Below are 23,804 nucleotides of genomic sequence, written 5' to 3' on the forward strand. Positions count from 1 at the left end.
AGGGCAGCCTCGTCTTGTGCCAGTTTTCACAAAGAATCCTTCCATCTTTTGCCCATTAAGTACAATGTTGGCTGCGGGTTTGTCATAGATGGGTCTTATTATTTTGAGGTATTTTCCTTCAATACCTAGTTTACTAAGAGTTTTTAACATGAAGGAGTGTTGAATTTTATTGAAAGCCTTTTCTGCATCTCTTGAGATAATCATGTGGGTTTTTTGTCTTTAATTCTGTTTATGTAATGAATCATGTTTATTGATTTGCATATGTTGAACCAACCTTGCATCCTAGGGGTAAAGCCTACTTGATCATGGTGGGTAAGCTTTTTGATGTGCTGCTGGATTCACTTTGCTGGTATTTTGTTGAGGATTTTTGCATTGATGTTCATCTAGGAAATTGACCTGAAGTTTTCTTTATCTGTTGTGTCTCTCCTGTGTTTTGGTATCAGGATGATGTTGGCCTCATAGACTGAATTAGGAAGGAGTCCCTCCTCCTTAATTTTTTGGAATAGTTTTAGCAGAAATGCTACCAGATCGTCTTTGTACATCTGGTAGAATTCAGCTGTGAATCCTTCTGGTCCTGGGCTTTTTTGGTTAGTAGGCTATTTATTACTGGCTCAATTTCAGAGCTCATTATTGATGATGCAAGGCCACACACATACAACTATCAGGTCTTCTACAAACCTGATAAAAACAAACAATGAGGAAAGGATTCCCCATTCAATAAATGGTGCTGGGAGAATTCGCTAGCCATAGGCAGGAGATTGAAACTGGACCCCTTCCTTACACCATATACAAAAATCAATTCAAGATGGAATAAAGACTTAAATGTAAAACCCAAAACTATAAAACCTGTATTAGTTTGTTCTCATGCTGCTAATAAGGATGTACTCAAGACTGGGTAATTTATAAAGAAAAAGAGGTTTAATGAACTCACAGTTCCCATGGCTCAGGAGGCCTCACAATCATGGTGGAAGGTGAAAGAGGAGCAAAGGCACATATATATGGTGGCAGGTAAGAGAACATGTGCAGGGGTACTGCCCTCTATAAAACCATCAGATCTTGTGAGACTTACTCACTGTCATGAGAACAGGATGGTGGGAACTGCCCCCATGATTCAATTATCTCCACCTGGTCCCTCCCACGACACATGGGAATTATGGGATCTACAATTTAAAATGAGATTTGGGTGGGGACACAATGCCTAACCATAACAAAACCCTAGAAGACAACCTAGGCAATACCACTCTGGACATAGAAACAGGCAAAACTTCATGACAAAGACACCAAAAGTAATTGTAACAAAAGCAAAACCTGACAAATGGGATCTAATTAAACTAAAGAGCTTCTGCACAGCAGAGGAAACTATCAACAGTGTGAACAGCCAACCTACAGAATGGGAGAAAATTTTTGCAAACTATGCATCTGACAAAGGTCTAAATCCAGCATCTATAAGGAACTATTAAGAATCAGGAAAATGACATAAACAGGTACTTTTCAAAAGAAGGCATACATGTGGCCAACAATCTTATAAAAAAGAGCTCAACATCACTGATGATTACAAAAATGCAAATCAAAACCGTAAGAAGATGTCATCTTACATCAGTCAGAATGGCTATTAGTAAAAGGGAAAAAATAACAGATGCTAGCGAGGTTGTGGAGAAAAAGGAATGCTTATACACTGATGGTGGGAATGTAAATTAGTTCAACCCTTGTGGAAGACAGTGTGATGATTCCTCAAAGACCTATAAGCAGAAATAGTATTTGACCCAGCAATCCCACTACTGGGTATATACCCAAAGGAATATAAATTGTTTCATTATAAAGACACATGTATGTGTATATTCATTGCAGCACTACTCACAATAGCAAAGACATGGAATCAACAACCTAAATGCCCACCAATAATAGACTGGATAAAGAAAATGTGGTACATATACATCATGGAATACTATGCAGCCAGAAAAAGAACAAGATCATGTCTTTTGCAGGAACATGGATGGAGCTGGAGGTCATTATCCTTAGCAAACTAATGCAGAAACAGAAAACCAAATACTGCATGTTCTCACTTATAAGTGAGAGCTAAATGGTGAGAACACATGGACACATAGAGGGGAACAACACACTAGGGACTATCAGATGGTGAAGGGCGGGAAGGGAGAGGATCAGGAAAAATAACTAACGGTTATTGGGCTTAATATCTGGGTGATGAAATAATCTGTACAACAAACCCCCATGACACAAATTTACCTATATAACAATCCTGCACACGTACCCCTGAACTTAAAAGTTAAATTAAAAAAATAAAGTAAATGAATTTTTAAAAAGAGCTTTCTATTTTTCTTCCCTGTCTGGATCTTTGGCCCAGTCTTTCTATTGAGTTGGTGGTCTTCTTCTTCCTGATTGGTAGCTGTCTATATTTATATGTCTTTCATTGTCCCCGTTTTCTCTCTTTCCGTGAGCATTTCCATTAAATTCCCATATGTTGCTCTGTCTCTCATATTATAAAACAAAAACAGTCTCTTCCATATCTCCTTCTGGCTACTGCTCAAACACAGCAAAGCTTTAAAGTTAAACTCCTATAAAACATTGTCTCCCTTTCACACTGCCTCATCTCACTGGGCTCACTATATTTGCCTCCAATATTTCGTACAAATTACTCTTGTTAAGTCACCAGTGACCTCGAACTTGCCAGATCCAAAGTTTGGTTACCAGTTCTCTTCTTGCTGGCCCTCTGGGTTGAATGAGGTTTCCCCAAATTCATGTCTTCCTAGAACCTGGGAATGTGACCTTAAAAGAAAAAGGGTTTTTTGCAGATGTAATTAAAGTAATGATCTCAAAATAATGTCATCCTGCATTAGAGGACCCTAAATCCAATGGCAAGTCCTTATAAGAGAAAAGAGAGAGACCAAGAAACCTCCATGTGAAATGGAGTTGGAGGTTGGGTGGTGTGTCATGGAACCTAGTCATGTATCCTAGCCTGGAGCCACCAGAATCCTGGAGAGAGGCATGGAATGAGCTCTCCCTCAGAGCCTCTAGAAGGAGCCAACCCTGCCAACACCTTGACTTTAGGATTATGGTTTCCAAAGCTGTGAGAGGAACAAATTATGCTGTTTTAAGCTTCCCAGTTTGTGATCATTTGTTATAGCAATCCCAGGACGCCAACACCAGCTCTCAGCAGCAGCATTTGACACCGAGGCTCACTCCTCACTCCTGAAAAGGCATCTTCTGGTGCCTTGTGGGCCACCACACTCTGGGGGGGCTCCTTCTGTCTTTCCAGCTGCTCCCTCTCACTTTCTCTTTGACCTTCCCTTCTTCTCAACCTCTATAAGTTGGAGGCTCATGGGATCTAGACCTGCTTTTCTGTCTTTATTTCCTTGGTGACCTATCTAGGCCAAGTGTTTTTATTTCACATTCTATCTCCATATTTATGGAATCTCAAAGTTTTCTCTCCAGCTCAACCTACACTCTGAATTCCAGACTCATATGGCTGTTGAATTACTATCTCTGCAGGACATATAATAGGGATCTCAAACTTAACACAACCAAAACAGAGTGCTAGATCTGCCTCCACCAAAACTCCATCCCCAAACTCTCCTTCCCACAGTCAGGCTCATCTCAGTAGATGAGACTACCTTTCACTTAGTAGTTCAAATTCATAAAGTTGTCCCTGACTCTTTTCTTTCTTTTGTGCCTCATATTCAACCCAAGAGCCTGTCCCACATCATTCACCTCTCCAGCTGGTTGAATCCATTGTCATGTCTGCCTGGACTATGGCAGTAGCTCCTCACTCCCTGCATCCACTCTTACCCCTGCAGTCTACTACCCACAAAGCAGCCATAGTGACTCTTTGAAATATACATCAACACAAATTTGAAGATTCATAGAAGCCTGATTTGTAATAGTCAAAATCAGAAACAACCCAAATGTCTTTCAGTGTATGGCTGTCTAAATAAAATGTGATACATCCATAGCATAAAATACTACTCAGAAATAAAATGAAAGGCATATATTATGCTGAGTGAAGAGAGATGATCTCAATAGGCCACATGTTGCATGATTCCATCTATGTGACATCCTCAAAGTGACAAAGGTATGCAGATGGAGAACAGATTAGTTGTTAACAGGCACCAAGGGTGGTAGAAGGGAGGGCAGTGCATGTGAGTATAAAGGACTGGCATGGAAGACATCTCTGTAGTGATGGACAGTTCTGTGTCTTGGTGATGGATATTGTATGCACAGTCCCATCATGGCCTGAAAGCTCTCTGTGAGCTGGCTCCTGGGTACCTTGAACTTCACTTTTTAACCACTATACCCCTCTCTCACTGCCACGCCGATTCTTATCTCCATGCTGTTCCTCAAACAAACACTTATATTCCCATCTCCAGACTTTTGCAATTGCTCCTCCTCCTAGCTGAAATGTCTCCTGCTCAAACAAAATTTCACCAATGAGACCTTCCTTACTACCCAATCTCAGTAATACCTATTCTCACTCCATCTCACTCTTTATACCCACACCTAACTTTGTCTTTAAAGCACTTATCACTACCTAATATTACATACATTTACCACTTTATCTGTTTATTGTCTGGCTGTTCCATGAGATGTAAGTTTCGCAAAGGCAGGAACTTTGTGTTTTATGTTATTGTCTCCCCAGTGCTAGGCAGGGCCCAGTGTAACACAGACACTCAACAAATGGTTATTGAGTTAACTATTTAATTAATTAAGATGACTAATCTTTTGTGATATGAGTTGTAATATGAGTTTTTCCTCAGTTTGCCTTCTGTCTTTTGGTTTTGTTTATACAGTGTATATGTGTGTGTTTGTGTGCATGCTTTACCATGCAACAATTTTAGATTCTAGGTAGTTAGATTCATCAACTTCTTTTATGATATTGTACTTCAAAGGACTTCCTTAAGGTCAATAATATTATTTTCAAAGATTTTCCTCTAGCATTTAAATTTTTTTCGTTGTAATGTTTACAATTTTTATCTACCTGGAAGTTATTTTAGCATAAAGTATGAAGCAGAGATTAACTTTTTTGATATAAAAGTTGTGACACTGCTTTATTTTTCTTTTTGTTCACATAGTATATCTTTGCCAACCCTTTTTCAAATTCGCTGGATAACTTCTTGGTCTTAATTTTGTTTCTTGTATACAATATCTTGTTTATGTTGCATACAACATAAAGTTGGGTTTTGCTTTGTGATCCAACATTTTCTCTTCTGATAGATGAGTATCATTTTTCCTTATCTATATGTCAGATATGGTTGACGTAAGATCTTTTATCCTATCTTTATTGCTTATATATCTGCTTCAAACTCTTGTTTTGTAACAGCAATTACTTATTTCTTAAGTTGATAATGACATACTTGGTCATAATTTTCTTCTGCTCCCTGTGGACATTTTTGAGTTTTTCTCATCTTTAATGTGTTTTTATGTGTCATTTTTATTTTGTCACATTTTTGTACCAACCAAGTTTTCTCAGCCTCGCACTGATGACACTTTGGGTCGTATACTTCTTCATCAGTGGAGGGCTGTCCTGTGCCTTGCAGGATGTTCAGCAGCATCCCTGGACTCTACCCAGTAAGTGCCTCCTCCTCCCTAGTTGTGACAGCTAAAAATATCTCCAGACATTGTCAAATGTCTCCTCAGGGGCAAAATCATTCGTAGTTGAAACCGCCAATAGAGATCATGCGGTCCTTCCTTTTGATCCCTCATCTCTGCAAGAAGTGAATTCTTCCTGCTTGGGGATGAGCCCACACTCCAGTGAAGTAGGAATTTTTCTTATGGCACAGGGAAGGGGAATAAATGAATTCCTGTAAACTTTTCTGTTCCGCAGCCTACTGGGCTTGGCAGCTGTTCAGCAACTTGCAGAGCAGTCTCTCTTCTCCATCTGCCTCGCTAACAGCAGCCACAGTGATCTGAAAACCTACGCCTGGCCATGTGCTCGCCTACCTAAAATCTGTCAAAGGATGAAGCTCAAGCTCCCTCTTATGGGATTGGTAGTATATTATGGCAATCTTTATATTATGGTAAGGCTCTCTTGCTGTCCCTTGCATCCTCTCCATCTTTACACATACCTATTCCCATCTTACCTTCTCTTCCTATGGTCCAACCCAGCCAAAGTCCTTGCCTCCCCTGAGTACTCAAGACCACATGAAACTCTGTGCCTCTGCTCATGCTTCCTTCCATCATCTGCTGTCTTTCTTCCCTGCTGGATTTCTTTCTTCACCTTTTTTTTTTTTTTTTTGAGACAGGGTCTTGCTGCTCTGTCACCCAGGCTGAATGCAGTGGCATGATCGCAGCTCACTGAAGCCCCTGTCTCCGAGGCTGAAGTGATCCTCCCACCTCACCCTCCCAAGTAGCTGTGACTACAGGTACACACCACCACACCCAGCTAATTTTCTATTATTTTGTAGAGATGGGGCCTTAGTATGTTGCCCAGACTGGTCTCAAATGCCTGCATGCAAGTGATCCTCCCGCCTTGGCCTCCCAAAGTGCTGGGATTGCAGGCATGAATCACTATGCCCAGCAAATTACCTCTTATCTGGCCCCTCTCACTCAACTGGCCACACTCTACCTTGAGCTAGTATCTCTGTCACAATTCATACTTGATAAGTGAATGGAGGTATGAATTAGTGAATGGATACATGAATGAATGATGTATTTTTCTTATTGATGTCATTCTGGCCAGTAGTTTGGCTTATTGGAAAATTAATGAATGAATGCATCAATGATATCACTTCTAAGTTACATCATAATTGACATAGTGAGAAAATGCTGGAAAAATAACCTCCTTGCATTTAATAGTCCTGAATAACAATTATGGCTAACATTCATTAACTGTTGACTACACGCCAGGTGTATTAGTGATCTTTTGCTGCATAACAAATTATCTCAAAATTTTTTGGCACTTCACAACTGCAAACACTGCTTATCACCATCTCAATGGATCAGGAATTTAAGAGAGATTTAGTGGAGTGATTCTGGCTCAGGGTCTCTCAAGAAATTGCAGTCCAGATAGATGCTGGCTGGGGCTGAGGAAGTTGAACTAGATGGTCTTCAACAGCTCAAACTCCATGACACTCTGTGATATGTTGACTGGCCATTAAATTCCCACAACCTGATCTCTTGCAGAGACTCACACTTCTCCCTGCTGAGGAGCAGCTTCTTTTTTTTTTTTTTTTTATTATACTTTAGGTTTTAGGGTACATGTGCACAATGTGCAGGTTTGTTACATATGTATCCATGTGCCATGTTGATTTCCTGCACCCATTAGCTCGTCATTTAGCATTAGGTATATCTCCTAATGCTGTCCCCGCCCCCCACACCCCCCACCCCACAACAGTACCCGGAATGTGATGTTCCCCTTCCTGTGTCCATGAGTTCTCATTGTTCAATTCCCACCTATGAGTGAGAACATGCGGTGTTTGGTTTTTTGTCCTTGCGATAGTTTACTGAGAGGAGCAGCTTCTTGAGTGGAGACCATGGCTTGTGCCTGCCCAATCCTTGAGGTAAAGTTGAGCTTTATTGATGTTTCTCTACTGTCCTCTTGTGGTCATTTCTCATATTGCTGCAGTTCTTCAAAAAGATGAAATTCACGTATTTCTGGTAAAAGCTAATTACCGTGCTCAATACAGTACTTTGAACAGTATTTACTAGGAGAAATGGGAGACACACATTCATGTAATTTGCCTTTGGAGGGTTTGGTCTTACTAGCAGTGAGACACACAGCCCTAGAAGTGTATGATATTATGCAGTAGTGTGTGTGTGGTGTGGCTCGAGCTAGATCAGAGGTCTAACACTGCTCTCTGCACACATCAACTCTACCACCACCACCATCATAATCAGCACCATCATCACAACCGTCACCACCACCATCACCACCACCATCATCATCATAATCACCACCATCATCACCACCATCACCACTACCATCACATTCACACCATCACCACCACCACTGCCATCACCACCATCATCACCACCATAATCACCACTATCACCATCATGTCATCACCACCACCGTAACACCATTACCACCACCATTACTACAATCACCACCATCACTACCAGTCCTCTGTCATCACCACCCGCTAGCAACTGCACTGCCACCACCATTACTGCCACCCTCATCATGACCACTACCATGATCACTGCCAACACCACCCCAAATTTGGAGCTATCCGACTCTGTGGACTTTTGAAATGGAAGTTAATAGAATCAACAGCAAATGAAACAGATTAGCTTAAAATTTAATATTTGTACAGAGCTTTTAATTTTACAAGGAACTTTCGCAAATATTTCATTATTGAAACCTTGCAATAGCCCTAAGAGGTGAAGCCAGGGCAATTACCATCCTTCTATTTACTTTGCCTTTGAGATGTTTAATGCAGAAAATACTAATGGTAACATAACAAAACACCCACATATCTGCCACCCAGGACTAACAAATGCTAATATTTTGTTATACATTCTTCAGATTTTTTAAAGAAAAAAAATACTGCACAGATAAAACGGAAGTCTCCTTTGTACCCCATCCCAATTTCTATCTTCAATTCCCAGAGGTAATCTTTTCCTTTACAATCTGTGTTTTTATAATTTTACTATATATTATACATGAACACATTTATTTTTCCCATGAGCTATACAGAATAGTGTTTAACGTGTGTTTTTACTGATATATAAGTGATATCACATTGGATGGTTTTGCTTCTTCACTGTACAGTCTGGTGTGTCTTCAATATTATTTCATGTTGCTTTATTGGAAGCTATTTTATTCATTTCCAACATTATAAAGTATCCCCATATACAAGCATGCAACGTTTTGTTTATTCATTCCCCTGTCCATGTGCATTTGAGTTATATTGTAATGTTTTATCACCATACACAATGCTGCAGTGAATATCATTGTACATTTCCCTTAATACCACATTTTGTTACAAACGAGGAAACTGATCATCAGAGGGGAGAGACCACGTGGTCTGCTCATCCTCACACAGCTCCCAGGAGCAGAGTCAGGATGTGATTGCTACCCAACTGTTCTGTACTCCAGGAATCTTCTGTGCACATTCCTGCTGATGCGAGTGTGTGATCAATATCTTATAAAAGAGATTAGGAAAAAGGGAAGTAATTCAAGCTATGAAATGCACCTAGTCTTGACAAAATGGTGGTTCTAGTAGAATTTAATTTTTTAAAAGCAGCATAGTTGAAAGACTTGGATGGAATTTATCTAACACTATCTGTTATTGGCTGAACTGTGTCCTCCCCTTTCTCCCAAATTATTCTATTTTTGTTTTTTTGTTTTTCCCCCAAATTCTTATGTTGAATTCCTAACCCTCGGTACCTCAGAATGTTACTGTATTTGGAGATAAGGTTTAAAGAAGTAATTAAATTAACTACAGTGAGCCCTAATCCAACATAACTGGTGTCCTTATGTAAAGGGGAAATTAGGACATAGACATGCACAAGGAAGGGACCATGTAAGGACACAGAAGACAGCCATCTACAAGGCAAGGAGAGAGGTCTCAGGAGAAACCAACCCTGTTGACACCTTGATCTCTGACTTCCTGCCTCCAGAACAGTGACAAAATTAATTTCTGTTCTCTAAGCCACCCAGACTGTTGGATACTTTGTTATGGCAGCCCCAGCGGACTATGACATTTTGCAACCAATAGCAGCTAAAGCAGATAGATCCAATAGGTTCTGGTCAGTTCACATACCGGCTTGGTAATAGTGAGGCCTGTTCCACCAGGGTCCACCACAGCCCAGAGCTTTCAAGTCCCTTGCTCTGGTGACAGATGCACAAAGCATTTGTTGTCTGTTATTATTATAATGACTTTGACACTTGGAAGTTGTGACATGGTAAGCGTCCTGAGTGTTTCATGTACTGGCAACATCTATGTCCCTCTATTTTATAAGTCAATCGACCAACTCTAGTGGGTGTAGTCGGTGGAGTTTGCTGGGTTGGATCCACCTAGAGTAAAAATATTAGCTAGGGTGCTAATGCGTTTGTTTGTTTGTTTGTTTTTCGTGTTTATTTGCTTTGAGACAGAGTATTGCTCTGTCTACCAGGCTGGAGTGCAGCGGTATGATCTTGGCTCACTGCAACCTCTGCTCACTGCAACCTCCGTCTCCTGGGTTCAAGTCATTGTCCTGCCTCAGCCTCCCGAGTAGCTGGGACTACAGGCACCCACCACTACACCCAGCTAATTTTTGTATTTTTAGTAGAGGCAGGGTTTCACCACGTTGGCTAGGCTGGTCTCAAACTCCTGACCCCAAATGATCCACCCACCTCAGCCTCCCAAAGTGCTGGGATTACAGGCGTCAGCCACTGTGCCCAGCCCTAATGTAGTTTGTTTTTGGCTCTATCAAGACACCCGCAGATCCAGCTCCACTAGCCAGCCAGTGGGGGCCTAGCTTTTTGATGTTTTAACATCTGCCTGCCAGAGCCACAGAGGTTCAGAGAGGGGGAGATTTACAACCTCATGTATAAGAAATGCCCCACCTCTGTGGCACCAGAATAAGAAAGGAGAGAATCTGTAGCTCCAGACTCCACAGCCACACTTCAGCTGCCACCCTTATCCCTGACCAATTATTCCTTTATCAAAATTTTTCATCAGGAATGGCTTGTATTGGTCTTATAAACTTAGTTTTCAGGGCCTCTTGAGATGACCAAATGGCTTTCCTTATTTTCCTTACTAGCTGCATAGCCTTGGGAAAAGATTAAATTCTCTGTGTCTCAGTTTCCTCGTCTGTAAGATGGGAATATTAATGGTTCCTACGCTGCTGAGCTGTTGTGAGAGATTAATGAAATGCTACACAAAAAAGCACTAGGAACTGTGGTTGGCGCCTAGCAAGAACTCAATGTAATTTCTTTTGTAGTCATTAATGTTCTATCAGGAAAAGTTAGAAAGCTAGCATTTACATTTTCTCTTACCTTCCCTCACCTCCTAATTCTCAATTTCAATTTGCTGTATTGCAATTTTTAAAGAATTAGACTTCACAAAATTTATTGTCCCTAGATTGTTCATGGTTGTCTAGCCTCAGCTGTATATTTTAATGGATGAAATGCTTGCTCACCACCTGCCCTTTTTGTGATGGCCCCTTTCCTTTCCTTGCTCAGTAGAGTTTTTCCTGGGGTAGCTGATTCAAGAGTGGTTCAAAGGTGCTCTGTGCCCTGAATTCCTTCTAGTTTTAGAAAGGCCACCTGTGGTGTTTGTAACTGAATGACAAGTTAGCAGTGTATCATTTCCCTGGGTCCACACTGTCTCTCCCTGAGACCCTTGGGGACGCTATTCCATGGTCTTATCCCAGTAAATGTCAAGGAAAAGTTTGAGGTCACATGATTTCTCCCTCTGACAGGTTACTTGCTTTTTTGTCTTTGTTGTTTGTTTGTTTGATGAAACTTCAATGTTGTTTGTTTCTTTATTTTTCCTAGAAGCCCAGGAATGTCACCAGAATCTGTCTGTGTTAATCATTTTGCTTTATTTTTTCCTGAAACGCAAGGTACCTTTTTAAACTGAGGATTTAGGTCTTCCTTGACTTTTATTAAGGCTTTCTTTTTTTATGTCTTTGAAATTGTTCTGTTTTCTTCTTCAGGAACACCAATTATCTGCATGATGGATATCCTTGTTGTACAAAGCTGTCTGGCTCTCCCTAATAACTTTCAGTTTTTTGTTCCTTTTTTCCATTTGTTTTTCCGACAGTCTTCTCAAGCCTTTCTTTAGTGTCCCTCCCTTGATTTCAGCAGTGCAGTGCCTGTTCTCATTTTGGCATCTTAAAGTTAACTATCATTTCTGAAATGATGTTTCCTCTTCCACATATTCCCTGAGATTGGACAGCTCCTTTTCATCTCTTGTTGTATTATAACCTCTTCTACAATTTCTTGTAACCTTCTCTGAAGTCTTGTTGCCTTTTTTATTTTTTTCCTTTTTCTAAGACTATGAGGAAAAAAATGTGTGCACTGTTTGGCTTCCTGGAGTAATTCTTCCAAAATACATTTCCTGCGTGCCTTCTATTTGTTACTTTGCTGTGATCCTGGTCTTGAATTGTCACTTTTCCTTTTGTGATCCAGGTCACTGATTTGCTGAGGAGTCACACTGTGTGGGGAGAAGTTGAGGCAGAAGCAAGCTGCGAGTCAGAGGTGCCTTCTCCACATCCTTTCTCATCAGTTCTCCTGAGATTTGGGGCTATAAAGCTCCCCAAGACTCTTCCTTCACCTGCCACATCTCCTAAACACCTGCCTGAAAAGCTTCTCCTCTGACCCCACCTGCCCTGCCACTCTGAAATGAGGAATAGAGAAGGGGTCACCCCTGCTGCTCACACATGGCCCCTAGATGCTGCCATTCCAAGCTCCACCACTTGGCCATTCAGGACGAAAACCTTCTTCTTTTAGGAAAGTCTTAACCCTCTAGGACTGTTCTAGTCCTCTCCCTCCCTTTATTTCAAATATCACTGCATTTGACTGCCACTCTTCATAGCTAGTGATTTTCGACTATGGCTCTTTCCTGGTTTCAGTAATTTAAATTCTATTTCACTCTTATTTGCTTGGGTTGATTTTAAGAAACTGGATGCTGGGGGAAAACAGGGATCTTCTTTTTTACATCAGAAGCCCAAGATAATTAGTTTAGAACAGTTACTCTTAAGCTATTAGTTCTATTAATTTGCTATTAGCTAATAGAAAATTAAGTTCTACTAATTTGCTATTGTCTGTGAGGCTACTCTGGATTTGTGATAATCTTATCTAACCACAAATGCTTAGGAGGATATGTTTTCCCCAATTTCTTAGAGCTGAGGTGAGTGCATATATATTAATAAAATTAGTTTTGATTCAAACCATGTTTGAAAGAGAATCTGCCTGAGTACAGCCCTGTTTTACTTAGTTTGAAATATTATATTTTCATTTGGGGACTCTTTCCTACTAATTCTAATTCTCACAGTAGCTTTAAACAAAGGGTGTGGGGGCCTCAGCCACCAGGAGTCTATATTAAACAAAGGTAGCCAAGCCATTACTGTTTCCTGTGCACTACCGAAAGCTGAAAATAGGCCAACAAAACATGTAAAAGTCTTATCAAGTTCTTGAACGATTTCTCCAGGATGTGATCAAAAGTGTAAAAGTAGTTACTGGTCAAGAAGCCATATCTGAAGACTATTTCTTCCTATGGTCAAATATTGAACTAAAAAACACAAACCTGCAGAAGGAAAATAGCCTTAACTATGTTAGCATCTCCAGAATTATAATGGCTCAGTAGTTTTGAGGGTATACAAAGGCTTATGTCTAGAGTTATGTTAGGAAAAAGACAGTTGCTTTCTACGTAACCTAAAAGTTCCAATTTGCAGTTTGGTGGTAAGCAGGGAGGAGTTAACAACATTCTAGTCTGTCACTGCTACCAGAGCTGCAAAAACAGGTTCTCCCCAAACTTGCTCTGTATCCTGTTATTCAACTGTGTTAGATTTTGCTTGCCTGTGAGCTTGACCAAGAAGGTTCTATCAGCATTCTTACAATTTTGCTTAAATAAATGTCACAGGGGAATGATCTCCCCAGTAGACCTGCACCAGGTAAAGTCCTAGCACAGATGCACTCTGGCTTTTGGTTCCTTGGAGACGCATGTCCTAGAATACACAGAGTTTAAAGACTGTCCCACTGCAAGCAGGCAGTCAGAATGGAGTGCAAGAGAAGGATTTATGCAAATGTCAAAGCGCAGAGGAAGCAAACCAGGCGAGATGGAACACTGGGCAGTCAGGGGCCATTCATTCCTGCAGACTGGGAATAAAGTGGCCACAGGCTTCATCTCAGCTATGTTTTTCCCTAAGGCTGGAGAGGAGGTGAGCCTGAAAGTTTGGAAATGAGGAAGTTAAACTGCTAGACTCCATGTCCCACATCATACAATATGGAAGCCCAGAATACATCATAAATACTAGATCAGATGGCTTTTGTTCAGAACGTCACCCGACTGTGCTCCAGGAGGGAGATATTAATCCATGGGAAATCACAACCAGATAGGTCCCCCGGCCTGGAAGGAGGCCACCATGAGAAACTTACAGCTGAATGATAAGCGAGAATGGGCCTGCCGGTTTTACCTTGTCTGGAAAGCAGCCCGCCTTGCCCCAGCATACTGGCCAAGCCTCTCAGTCGGCAGCATCTTCCTGATGGCAATAAACTATGGGACTATTGCTGGAAGGCTGTCCTTAAGAGAAAAACCAACTCTTTAACATGTCTTAGTGGGAGGAAGATTCTGGTAAAATAATAGCTTAAATGTGCCCTAATTGCCCTCTACTCCCACTTTAACTCATCCATCTCACCAGGCTGAAGAGCTTTCGCATTGGCCAGATGGCCTGTGTGAGGGAGGCATCACCACATCTGAGAGTTTTTTGTTTTTTGTTTTTTTTTTGAGATGGAGTCTCACCCTGTCGCCCAGGCTGGAGTGCAGTGGCGTGATCTGGGCTCACTGCAAGCTCCGCCTCCCAGGTTCACGCCATTCTCCTGCCTCAGCCTCCCAAGTAGCTGGGACTACAGGCGCCCACCACCCCGCCTGGCTAATTGTTTGTATTTTTAGTAGAGACAGGGTTTCACCATGTTAGCCAGGATGGTCTCAATCTCCTGACTTCGTGATCCGCCCACCTCGGCCTCCCAAAGTGCTGGGATTACAGGCGTGGCCACCGCGCCCAGCCTCACATCTGAGAGTTTTGAAGCAGCTGCACAAGATTGCCTCCCTTGGCGCCTGATGGACAATCCTGTCTGCTGCTCTCAATTAATACAGTTATTAATTCTATCCACTGATGATGGTGGTATCTACCTGCTCTATCATTCCCTCCATTAGTTCCTTTAACATCAGTATGTAATCTTCCTGTTCAGTAACATAATTTGCCTTGAATTCTATTTTGTCAGATACTATGACTATTACCTCACTTTTCATTTGGTTATTTTCCTGGAAAGTCTTTTTCATCCTTTTCTTTCATTTTTATTTATTTATTTATTTATTTTCAAGACAAGGTCTTGCTCTCTTACCCAGGCTGGAGTGCAGTGGCACAATCATAGCACACAGCAGCCTCCATCTCCCAGGTTCCAGAAATCCTCCCACCTCAGCTTCCAGTGTGTAAGAGTTCCCTTTTCTCTGCGTCCTCACCAGCATTTGTTATTTTTTGTCTTTTTGATAATAGCCATCCTAATTGGGGTGAGACAATACCTTGTTGTGGTTTTGATTTGCATTTCTCTGATAATTAGTGATGTTGAGCATATTTTCATATATTTTGTTGGCCATTTGTATGTCTTCTTTTGAGAAATATTCGTTCAGATTGTCCATTGTTTAATTGGATTATTTGTTTTTTTTTAATCTTTGATATGTTTGAGTTCCTTGTACAGTCTGGATATTAATCCTTTATCTGATGAATACTTTGAAAATATTTTCTCCTGTTCTTCAGATTGTCTCTTCACTCTATTGATTGTTTCTTTTGCTGTGTGGAACTTTTTAGTTTGATATTACCCCCTTTTTTTTTTTTTTTTTTTGCTTTTGTTGCCTGTTCTTTTGAGGTCTTATTTATAAAATAATTTCCCAGACCAATGTCCTGAAGTGTTTTCCCTTTGTTTTCTTCTAATAGTTTTATCATTTGGGGTATTACATTTAGGTCTTTGATCCATTTTGAGTGGATTTTTGTGTTGGGTGAAATATAAAGGTCTACTTTCATTCTTCTGCATGTGGATTTTCAGTTTTCTCAGCACCATTTATTGAAAAGACTGTCCTCTCAGCACCTTTGTCAAAAATCAGTTCACTGTGTTATGGTTTGGGTTTATGTCCCTACCAAATCTCATGCCAAACTGTAATCCCTAATGTTGGAGGTGGGGCCTGCTGGGAAGTGATTAGATCATGGGGGCAGATTTATCATGAATTAGGTTTAGCACCTCTTTGTGCTGTCCTCACAATCTGGTTGTTTAAAAGTGTGTGGCACCTCCCCTTTTGGTCTCATACTCCTACTTTCACCATGTGAAGTGTCTGCTCCTGTGTTGCCTTCATGAGTAAAAGCTCCCTTAGGCCTCCCCGGAAACAGATGCTACTATGCTTCCTGTACAGCCTGCAGAACTGTGAGCCAATTAGCCTTTTTTCTTATAAATTACCAAGTATTGGTTATTTCTTTATATCAATGTGAGAATGTACTAATACAGCTATAGATATGTAGATTAATTTCTGGGCTTTCTATTCTGTTCTATTGATCTATGTGTCTGTTTTTATGCCAGTACCATACTGTTTTGGTTACTACAGCTTTGTAGTATACTTTGAGGTCTGGTAGTGTAATACCTCCAGCTTTGTTCCTTTTGCTCAGGATTGTGTTGGCTATTTGGGGTCTTTTGTGGTTCCATATAAATTTTAGGATTTTAAAAATATTTCTGCGAAAAATATAATGAGTATTGTGATGGGGATTGCATTTAATCTATAGATTGCTTTGGGTAGTATGGTCCTTTTAACAATATTAATTTTTTTTGATCCATGAGCATGGGAATTTTTTCCAATTATTGTATCCTCTTCAATTTCTTTCATAAGTGATTTGCAATTTTCCTTGTAGAGATTTTTCACATTCTTGGTTAAATTTATACCTAGGTATTTTATTTATTTTATAGATATTATAAATGGGATTGCCTTCTTGATTTCTTTTTCAGCTAGGTTGTAATTTGCACATATAAATGCTACTGTGTTTTGTATGTTGATTTTGCATCCTGCAACTTTACTGAATTTGTTTGTCAATTTTAATAGTTTTCTGGTGGAGTCTTTATGTTTTGCTAGGAATAAGACCATGTCATTTGCAAACAAGGACAATTTGAATTGCTCCTTGAATGACTTTTATTTCTTTATCTTGCCTAATTGCTCTGGCTAGGACTTCCAGTACTATGTTGAATAAGAGTAGTAAGAGTGGGCATCCTTGTCTTGTTTCAGTTCTTAGAGAAAAAGCGTTCAGCTTTTCACTGTTCAATATGATGTTAGTCAAACCTTAGCTGTTTAGTCATTGCCTTTCTTGGGGTGTGGTGGGGCAAGGAGGTGGAGAATGAGCACCAGGCATCTATAAATAGCCATCCTGTTGCTGTCATTTTCAACATTCTACTTTTATATTTTTCATATATAGCATTTCTACTTGGTTCTTTTTATGACTTCTTGTTACAGCAAAATATTATTAAAATATTCTCTTGTAGAGTATATTTATCATGCTGCTTAAAAAAATTGTGGTCCACATGTGTCACACCAAATGTCAGGTTCCAGCCCACGCTGAGGTCCAAGGAGAGTGGGTGGATGGTTGGTGGACAGCAGGAAGAACACTCGGGGGCTATAGGCAGGTGAAATATGGTTTTATTCAGCAGCTCTCTCACGCTGTCTGCCTTTATCTCCGCTAACTGCTCCGGCTCTGCGGCTCCTGCAGCTCCCACACTTATAGCTGCATTCCCTGGCCTGCCAGGCCGCCTCTCCCTTACAGGGTCAACAGCTTCACACTCTCTCTCTGGGCATAAGCTGTATGTGCAATGTCAGCAGGGCAGTTATACCTTTTACAAACAATAGTGGCTCTGAGCCAAGCATGAGCTTACACAAACAGGCTATGTAACAAGTGGAGTTATGCGCCTGTGCGCTAAACTTGCTGAGTCACTCTGGCCAAGAAGCCTGCCTCTGCCTATTCCTGACCAAAGCATATCCATTTACCTTATAACATGTTCCGGTGATTCTGCTATAAAGATATTTTGTATCCATTTGTTGTAACCCCTGCAGTCTAGCTGTTTGGGGCTATGAGTCATGCTCCCATGAGGACTGGTGATGTGTATTGAGAAGGGCTAAAGGCCCGGCGCTGGTTGGCATCTCTTTAGAGAGTTTAAGGAAAGGGAAGGAAGGGAACCCCTGGACAGAGAAAATCACAGTGGAAAATCCCCATTTACTATAAGTGACAACTTCATTCAAAGTTCACTTTAAACTCTCAGAAACAACTGCTTTGGAATAAAATGTTGGCCTTAGTTTTTAATCCACCACCCCTGGGTATTAAAAAGAGGAGGACAAGGACGACTGGATTCCCACCCAGACAGGGTCTTTGATCTACCTGCTATTGCCCAACACGGCCACCAGCACTCTGAGCTGTGCCACTGAATTCATGGCAAAGGGGGCAGCTGTGCATGCCTTAAGGCAACACATGGGAGAGGCAGGCAGAGAATGGAAATGTTTTTCCTCCAACTTTGCTTCTCAGTGCTCACCAGGGCCCTCTGCCCCCAGGCTACAGTGTCCTCCCACCCCTCTCCACAGATCCCTCTTCCAGTTACTCACAGCTGTGTGTGTGAGAGAGTTCCTCAGATGCAGGCTTCTCTCTTGCTTCTGTGGTTTCTTCAGGCTTGACTTGGAGGATGGTCACCTTGCCAGGTCACTACCTGAAGATGACATGGGGTCTTTGTAACTTATCCTCGCCCCCAACCCCATCCAACACATACACTTACTCCAGTGTTCTGCAGCTTCCAGATGTCTGTCCACCAGGTGCAATACAAACCCAGCACATTCTGGGGGGCTGGCTGTGAGCATGGCTAAACCAAAAGTCGTGTCCCAGGTACAGCCCACCCAGGCTTTAGACCTGCTTAAGATCCAGTTGCTTTGCATGGAAGTCAGGGGAATAGATAAATTTTAGTTAATATTTTAATTGCCTGAAAGATGACTTTATAAATTAAAAGGAGAATGGGGTTTTTATTTTTATTTTTTTACAATTAAAAATGCAACGCAAATATCTTTTCTTTTCGAAGGCAAATGATATGAGAAGCCAGATTATCATCAAAAGACTGCTTGGTGATCCTAAGAGGAAAAGCCAAGACTTTTTCTTCCTCCTATATCACACAACCCACTGGCTCCCTTGTGCTTCTTTCCTTTTGCAATGGGTACAGTTACCAAGAAAGGTGACTTTTTTTTAAACCAATGTAGAATCAAATTCCAAGAGAAAGTAACATGCTTTGGCATTCACTAGAGAGCTTGAGCAGAAGCAGCTTGATTTTCTGTGAAGAGCAGAACAGTCTCCAACAGTTATATGTCATTTAGGAGTTCATAACTATATTATATTTACTTTTATAGCTCTTAGAATTCTTACACAAGCCCCCAAACACATAGAAAAAGATATGGCCATTGGCTGAGTGCTGCCACCCTAACTAACCCCAAGGAAGCAACTATTTTCTATTTCATTTTAGAAGGCTTGTGATCAGATAAAATGAACCATCCCTCAAATGACTATAGCACATAACACTGAAACTCCAGGGAGAAGCAAATGAAAGCTGTCGAATTGCCAGTTCCAACAAGAAATAGCAAGAATGTCTGACAATACTTTCTCATAGATAGATCTAGATGATCAGACTCTCCCAGATACCATCCCATCAAGTTTATTTGGTAGTGTTTTGTTGGGTGCGTGTGAGTAGAAAGAAGGAAATTAGTATTTGGTTCAGACCAGTATTGTGCTAGGCACATTCGCATACAGGATCAAACAGCAGGGCTGGAAGAAATACACTGAATACACAGGTCTCTGTGCTCCAAGGATCCACTTGTACATTTAAAAGAACATCCAGCCTTTTCCCAGAATTTCCCAACCCAGGGGTGATTATATGTGTATCTGCAGTTTTGTTCTAATCATCCCTGTTTTCTAGAGTTTTCGTTCATTTAGGCTACTGTGACAGAATACCATAGATTGGGTGACATATAAACAACAGAAATTTATTTTTCACAGTTCCGGAAACTGGGATGTCCAAGATTAAGGCACTGGCAGATTTAGTGTTTGGTGGGGTCCCACTTTCTGGTTCATAAATGGCTGTCTTCTCACTGCATCCTCACATGGCAGAAGGGGCTAGGAACCCACTACAGTTTGGATGTTTGTCCTCCTGCCAACCTCATATTAAAATTTGATACCAGTGTTGGAGATGGGGCCTAATGGAGGGTGTTTGGGTCATGGGGGCAGATCTCTCATGGATGGCTTGATGCTGTCCTTGCTGGAATGAGTGAGCTCTTACTCTATTAGTTCCCACAAGAGCTGGTTGCTAAACAAGGCCTGGCACCTCACTGCTCTCTCTTGCTACCTGTCTCACCCTGTGATCTCTGTACACTGGCTTCCCTTTGCCTTCTGCCATGAGTGGAAGCACCCTGAGGCCCTCACCAGATGCCCCCACCTGCAAAACAGTGAGCCAAATAAACCATTTTTTCTTTATAAGTTACTCAGGCTTGGGTATTCCTTTAATGCAACACTAAGCAGAATAAAACAGGCCTTCCCTCAGGCCTCTTTTATAAGAGCATTAATCTCATTCAGGAGGGCTCCACCCTCAGGACTCTATCACCTCCCAAAGGTCCCACCTCCTAATACCATCACCTTGTGGGGAAGAATTCCAACATATTAACTGGGGAGAAACAGAATATTCAGTCTATAGCACCTAGAATCTGCAACAAGTGATTGTTCCTTCCTTCTTCCCGCCCTCCTCCCTATTTTAAGTTGAGGAGCGTTTAAGGGAGGAAATATTTACAAAGGTTGGGCAGGGTTAAGGTAAAGCCCCAAGACTAGCAATAGCAAAAAGTTGTTTCCATCCCAGACATAAAGAGGCCAAGGGATGAGTCTTTACAGAACCAGAGAGAACATGGAACAGGCGGTCTTGCTGTTAATTAAACTAGAAATCAATGCCGCACCCCAGGGGCTGTGACAGCTCAGGAGCCCCTTTTGAAGTTATAGGAAAAAATGGTTTTAATAAAATAAACTGCACATTTCTGGACACCCCTCCAGGCTATTTGATTCTAAGCTTCCTCTTTGAACTATTTTTGCAACTTTGTGTTTTCTCCACATAGCATATCCCTTTCAATTACTGATTCTAGCCTGGTTCAGTGTCTTCGAGCTATTTTACAACTCTGTATAAACGTGTCTGTTCTTTGAATTATCTTTTGAATCATTATGGTTTTTGTCTAGTTCCTTCATTGATTAGTACATAAAATAAAACCTCTAACATGCTGTGATGGTTAATATTAGGTGTCAACTTGATTGGATTGAAGGATGCCTAGATAGCTAGTATTGTTTCTGGGTGTGTCTGTGAAGGTGTTGCTAGAGGAGATTAACATTTGAGTCAGTGGACTGGGAGAAGATGACCCACCTACCCTCAATGTGGGTGGGCACCATTCAATCGGCTGCCAGCAGCGCTAGAACAAAGCAAGTGGAAGAAGGCGAGATAAGATGGCTTGCTGAGTCTTCTGGCTTTCATCTTTCTCCCGTGCTGGATGTTTCCTGCCCTTGGACATCAGACTCCAGGTTCTTCGGCCTTTGGATTCTTGGACTTATACCAGGGGCTCTTGGGCCTCTGGCCACAGACTGAAGGCTGCACTGTTGGCCTCCCTACATTTGAGGTTTTTGGACTCGGACTAAGCCTTTACTGGCCTCCTTGCTCCTCAGCTTGCAGAGGACCTATTGTGGGACTTCACCTTGTGATCCTGTGAGTCAATTCTCCTTATAAACTCCCTTTCATATATACATATATCCTATTAGTTCTGTCCCTCTGGAGAACCCTAATACACGTGTTTATTTTACATAACACTTAATGATTTTATCCTTTTTTGGAAAATTATCTTTCAACAAAGAAAACGTCACCTCCCCCCTAAAGTTATCCTGTAGAGAATGCCCTGCAGTAAAGTTGTCTGGGCCTCGAGGATTAAAGCTTTCTTACCATACAAAGCCATTTTACTACCAGACGGTTGCATCGCAAGCATTCAGAATCAGCACCACAAACCAACTCTTGGTCTTTGGAGCCAAGACCAGCTTGCCAGTGCAGATCCATAATTATTTTACGGGGGATCTCATCCCAGAAGCTCTACTGTCGCTTAAAATCGATGGTATGGAGCAAACCAACACCATTAGACAATTTTTGAAAATCTCTCATAATAATCCAGAACCTCAGTTAGAGTCAGAGGTCCTGTGTCTTTTCCCTGGGAGATTCTGTTTCCTGTGTGAGGTAGTAGATGTGCCTCCAAATTCCACCTGTCAGTTCCATCCAGGCCTCAAATTTAAAGGGATTTTACTGAAAACAGGGTAAATCCTAATTCTGTTTACCAATGCATAAGCCCCAAGTCCCTGGCCACTAAAAATACTCCCTTCTGCCCATTTTACAGATGAGGAAATGAAGGTTCAGAGAGGTTCAGTACCTTACCCAAGATGGCACAAGTAGCACACAGCAGACCTGGATTCAAACCCAGAAAGGTCAGCCCCAACCCAGTCCTCTTTCTACTAAAATGCCAATGCTGACACCCTTTTCCACCAAGCTGCCCAGATGTCAAGGAAAGAGTCTCTCCGGAAAATCCAGATGCAAATAGCATCTCCTATTTCTTTTGCTTAAATATCCTCTAAAAGAACTTGAGAAACTCTAAAGCCTCATACATTTTTAAAGCTGACATCTAAAATATTTCATCATGAATTTAAATAGTTACAAAGGGGGTAATTTCTACCATATATTAAACATTACTTTTTAAAAAAATTACATCATTATTTTAAGTATATCCAGTGGATTCTAATTACTAAGATGATTTAATACCCATCATCACCCGTAAATAAATGCTCAGAAATTTTCTGTCTTTCCCCTTCCTTCTTAGAGTCATACTTCCATTTCATCTTTCTTATGGAACTGCATTACTCTGTTTGAAATTATATAGAGTACCCTATTGTATTTCTCTATAACAAAAAATCTTCAATTTCAAAATGTTTCATATGATGTTTAACTGTAAAGCTGTAAGTGTTAAAAATATTTCTTCTGGGGACAGGCGCAGTGGCTCACGCCTGTTATCCCAGCACTTTGGGAGGCCGAGGCAGGCGGATCACGAGGTCAGGAGATCGAGACCATCCTGGCTAACATGGTGAAACCCCGTCTCTACTAAAAATACAAAAAATTAGCCAGGCGTGGTGGCGGGCGCCTGTAGTCCCAGCTACTCGGGAGGCTGAGGCAGGAGAATGGCATGAACCTGGGAAGGGGAGGTTGCTGTGAGCCGAGACCGCAACACTGCACTCCAGCCTGGGTGACAGAGTGAGACTCTGTCTCAAAAAAAAAAAAAAATTTCTTCTGGATTGGGTAGTTATTTCAACTGTTATTAGTAGCTAATTGATCAAAACATAAACACTGCATAAGCAGTACATTTTATTGCCAACATTATTTCCTAAATCAGCCAGTGGGGCAGGGTTTTTGTCCCCTGAATAAATTTACATATTTATGGATAAATGATTACAAGGTTATATAAATAAAACAGGTATCACCAGCAATCCTATTTTTTTTTTAAGGTTGAAAGAACCTAGTTTCCATAAAAAAGTGGAAGATAACATGAGTTTTAGTAAAGCTCTGTCCTTCAATTCTTTAAACTCCTTTCTCAGTGCTTGATAAACATTACATTCAGGCTGTTGGTTCCCTCGGAGGGTGAAGGAGAAGGGCAGGTAGAGAGAATTCCAGAAGCAATGGGTAATGTTGCAGTGCTTAATCTAGGTAGCGGGAGCATAGGATTTTTGTATTGTTTTTCACTTTAGACGTATTTCACCTTAGACATATTTCATAAGCAACCTTTTATATATACCCAGTACTTAATTCTAAAATAAGAGAAAAGAAATATCAAAAACATATGAAAGATAAGCAATATTTATCCTTCAATCAAGCTAAATAAGTGACGCTTATGGGGTATCTTTTAAAGAGATGATTTCGCTTCCTTTCCTACAATGCATCAATGCCTACAATGCATTAACGCCTGTCAGCCGGTGCAGGATTTCCAATTTGACAGGTTTCCTTCAGCAGAGACATCGTATCTTCCCTCCAG

At 41.1% G+C, this 23,804-nt stretch overlaps 1 protein-coding gene across 1 annotated transcript in view; it reads right to left on the bottom strand.

Annotated features, from left to right (window-relative positions):
• Positions 1-23,804, bottom strand: part of TMED3 (transmembrane p24 trafficking protein 3) — a 77,527-nt gene that overhangs the window by 41,238 nt on the left and 12,485 nt on the right. The window lies entirely within an intron of this gene.

The sequence above is a fragment of the Hylobates moloch genome, unplaced genomic scaffold (genome assembly GCF_009828535.3).
Source record: "Hylobates moloch isolate HMO894 unplaced genomic scaffold, HMol_V3 SCAFFOLD_14, whole genome shotgun sequence".
In the NCBI taxonomy this organism is placed as follows: domain Eukaryota; kingdom Metazoa; phylum Chordata; class Mammalia; order Primates; family Hylobatidae; genus Hylobates; species Hylobates moloch.